The sequence below is a fragment of the Echinops telfairi genome, unplaced genomic scaffold (genome assembly GCF_000313985.2).
Source record: "Echinops telfairi isolate 266 unplaced genomic scaffold, ASM31398v2 ScPeMD7_655;HRSCAF=1070, whole genome shotgun sequence".
NCBI classification, from domain to species: Eukaryota; Metazoa; Chordata; class Mammalia; order Afrosoricida; family Tenrecidae; genus Echinops; species Echinops telfairi.
The window spans coordinates 24155812-24159667 of record NW_022104553.1 but is presented as its reverse complement, the minus strand read 5'-3'; positions in this window follow the sequence as shown (position 1 = coordinate 24159667).

Below are 3856 nucleotides of genomic sequence, written 5' to 3'. Positions count from 1 at the left end.
CGCCCCTGCCCCAGCCCGGCGCCCGCTGCCTCCCCGGCCCTCCTGCCGGCTGCCGGGGATACAATGGGGCGGCGGAGAGACGGGAGCTAACATTCCACGGGGGGAGGGGCGAGACCCCCCCCTCCCGGCGCTCCTACCCCAGCGCTGCGCCCTGCTTTTCGGGAGGAGGAGGGCAATGGGACAGCGGGTGATGATGTCCGCAGCCTTTAGCCTTCCCCCACTTGCCGGTCCTCTGCTACGCCCCCTCCCTCCCCAACCTCTCCCCAGGGTGCCGGGGGCCAAGCTGGTAAGAGAACAGGCCAGAAGCCCACCAGGTCTCCCCTGCCACCATTGCCCCTAAACAATGAAAGGGAGTTGATTGGACCCCCCCACCCCCAGCAATGGAAGGAGTTGACTTGGCCCCCCTAAACCTTTCTCTGCTCCCCACGCAGCTGGCTTGCTCTGGAGGGGGCCGGCGCGGAGGGGGGGCGGGCTGGAACCTCACTCCCTGTCACCTCCTGAGGTCGGAGGCGCCCACCCCCCACTTCCACCAAGTCCACCCTTCGGCCCGGGGAAGGGGGGCTCCAGGCCCAGCCCAGGCACCGCGCTCGGGGGGTTGACCTTTAGACAAAGGCAGCTCTTTGCCTGGGGTGAGCCAGCCGAGCCCGGGTTCCTGCGGAGGGCGGTTGGGCCCGAGCCCCCGAGGGAGGGAGGGATGCAGCCATCTGGCTTCCGCATCCCTGGCCGCCCCTCGCTGCCGCCCCGGGCTCCTGTCACGGGCGGCCACGGGGACACAGGGGGTGGGGGGCAGCCCAGGCTTCGGTCTATAGCTGAGAAAGGTGCGGGCTCGGCGGGGAAGGTGCGGGCTCGGGCTCCGGCCCTGATTGAAAGGCTCCGCGGCTCCCTCGGCTCTGCGCCCCCTTTGTTTTGCTTTGTCGCTGTGAGCAGCTGAACTTCCTCGGAGGTGAGGTCAGAGGCTACCGTGTCAGCTCTCCCCAGGAAGCCATGGTGACAGGTCCCGGCCCTCTGGTATCCTCAGCCTGTGGGCTGCAGCCCATGCCCAACCCCTTGTCCAGTAATCACCCTCTTTGCTCCCCCGCCCCCGCCTCTCCAATATTATAAGAATCCAAGGATGTGACTGCATTTTTGTCCCTCGACCTTTCTAGGGGCGCCTCTCAGAGAGACAGTTTACCCTGACACCCAGGGTGGGGATGTAGGAGTTCTTTGTACTTTTCAGGCTCTCCCCCTAACCTAGGGGTGGGTGGCCAAAGGGGACCAAGTGAGTCCTGACCCACCCCTGGGTGATGGGAGAGAGAGGCAAACAGCTCAGAAACCCTCTCCTCTTCCCAAGCACCCACCGGTGGGACTTTGGGGCGTGTTTACCACCCCCATCTCCCCCATGGCTCCTGGACTCCCAGAAGCCAGAAATAACAACAGCTCCCTCCCTACTCAGGGAGTATGATGGATTGGCTTCCACTAAGTGTAGTTCACAGTACAGCTCAGACAGGCAAATGGAGGCTCAGAGAGGTTAAGCTGCTTGCCCAGGGTCACACAGCCTTGGGTTACACTTGAGTCTCAACTTGGCAGCCTTCTCAAGTTTCTCTGTTCTAAACTATTAGGCCTTTGACCTTGCCCTCCTGGTTGGCCCCTTGACCTCCTTTGACCTGGAGGTCCTGAATCTAGATAATATCCCTGCCCCCACCACTTAGACCATTGACTGCACCTCCCCCACCCTTAGGGAAGCTACCAGAGAGCCCTGGGCTGAGGGGAGGGTCCATTGCTGCAGAAGAGGTCTAGACAGGTGGCCTGGGGCTTGGGGGCACCCAAGAGCCAGCCAGACAATCACCCTCCCCCACTGTCACCTGGGCTGGGACTTGGCCCCACTTGCTACCACTTAACACTGCTGGGAGAGAAGCCCAGTCCTGAGGGACCTTTGTCTTTATGGGCACCTCTCTTATCTTGTGACCCGCCCTCCTGTGACCTGCGGAGGCTCCCTGATACAGCTGGCTGAGAACCGCCCCCCCCCCCCCCCATTCTCCCCGTTGGCCCTGCGGAGGCCTTCATCAGGCACAGTGGAACCTGCTAGTGGATCTGCACGGATGTTGATGCTGATGTTAGGGGCAGACCTACCCTGCCCTGTAGGGTCACTAGGACCCAGCGTTGGCTCCATGACAGTGAGTTTGGTTTAGAGCTTGAGTGACCCCCTGGGTCAGAGTAGAACTGCCCCTGTGACTTTTTTCGGCTGTTGTCTTTGGGGGAGCTGTGGGTTCTCCCACAAAGCCCCCCTGGAGCGTTTGAATGCTGCTGTTTCGAGCGTTTAACCGCTGCGCCACTAGGGGCTCCTCCTTCTGTCCCCTTCCCAAACCCATTGCCTTCGAGTAGATTTGGACTCTTGGCAGCCCTGGGTCATTTCCTGAGGCTTTGTAAATCAGGACCGGAGGAGCAGACAGCCTCATCTTTCTCCCTCAGAACCATGGTGGGGTTCGAGCGGCCAACCTTCCCATTAATAACCCAGCGCTTAGCCCAGTGGGCCATCGGGGCTCCTGTCAGGTTAGCCGGTCATCTGAGCTGCTCTCCTCAGTTTTCTCTTCTGCCAAGGGGTGTTGATGAAGCGCTGCTTTAGCTGTGGAAATAGCCTCGGAACATGTGCTGATTGACAGTGTGTGCTTGCTCACGACAAGCGGAGGGCTCACAGTGGGATGGGGCGTTTGGGGCGGCGTGGGAAGCGCCATGTAACTGGTCAGTTAATTTGGAGGCACCACGGGCCCTGGGACCCTGATGACTCAGCAGGCTGCTCACTGAATGCCTCAGGGGAGCAGGAGGGATGTTGGGTGCTGGCAGGTAGAGACATCCTGTATCTGGAGGAGCTCCCTGTATTGGGAAAGGCAGACTGGTATAGGGGTTGTCCTCCAGTGCCAGCACCCCAGGGAGCCTGCGGGACCAGGAGCCAGCTGCCTCCGCTCCTTGGGTGTGCCACTGCAGGGAAGGTGGGGGCTAAAAGCTGGACTGAAAAGGACCTGGCTCACCCAGTGAAGGAGGTAGTGCAGGTGATCCTCTTGCACTGGTCCCTGGGAGGTGCAGGTGACCTTCAGGCAGCTGCTAACCCGGAGGTTGTCATTTGAACCCACCTGGTAGTGGTGCCACGGCGGAAAGGTCTAGCAATCTGCTCCTGTAAAGACTTGGTGGGTGCTGCCAAGCCTATTTCTCCACGCCTAGCCACCCCAGGACGGTAGAACTGCCCTGCAGGGTTTCTCAGAGCTCCTGTAGCCTAGTCGTGAAATGCTCAGCTGCTAACAGGAGGGTCAGTGCAGTGGTTCAAGCCCATCAGCTGCTGCTGGGGAAAGAATATGACCGTCTGCTTCTATAAAGATGACAGCCTTGGAAACCTTTGGGCCCCCTCTGCTCTGTCCTACCTCAGGGCAGTGGGTTTGGGTTTGGGTTTTTGTCCCCCCACCCCCCATAGGGCTTCTTAGGCTGCTCAAGCAGACGGCCTGGTTTTTGTACCGTGGAGATGCAAGGTGGGTTCAAACCACTAACCTTTGCGTTCCCACCTGAGGGCTTACACATTTTGCCACCAGGGCTCCTTTGGTAAAGGCGACTGCCTAGAAAACCCCGTGCAGCAGTTCCCCCCTGTGACACAGCTGAGTTGCCCCAGTCGGAACCGAGGGTACCATTTGACAGATGGGGAAACTGAGGCCTCACCAGGGTCTGTGCTGAGCTCAAGGTTATAGGCGCTGGATTGAGGGAGGAGGCGCTCTGTTACTCTGCAGAGCCCGAGGGTGTGCACCCCTATGGGATCTGATCACAGGGGCCCAGAGGTGCCCCTAGCCTCCCAGCCTCCACCTTCAATATGCAGATATCTTTGTGTGGGGTTTCC